Below are 217 nucleotides of genomic sequence, written 5' to 3' on the forward strand. Positions count from 1 at the left end.
AATTCTGAGGTTAGAAAGTGTAGCATAGGTTCCTCGCACAATGTTCTTAATGTGGTCCTCAGGTGACAGTTTTCTATCTAGAACCACCCCTAGATCCATTTCTTTGTCAGAATTCTTTAAAGATTTCTCACATAATTTATAGGTTGTGTGGGGTCTACGTTCTCCAATTCCACATTCCATAATATGGCATTTATTCACATTAAATTCCATTTGCCAA

The sequence above is a fragment of the Procambarus clarkii genome, chromosome 37, assembly GCF_040958095.1.
Source record: "Procambarus clarkii isolate CNS0578487 chromosome 37, FALCON_Pclarkii_2.0, whole genome shotgun sequence".
Classification (NCBI taxonomy): Eukaryota; Metazoa; Arthropoda; class Malacostraca; order Decapoda; family Cambaridae; genus Procambarus; species Procambarus clarkii.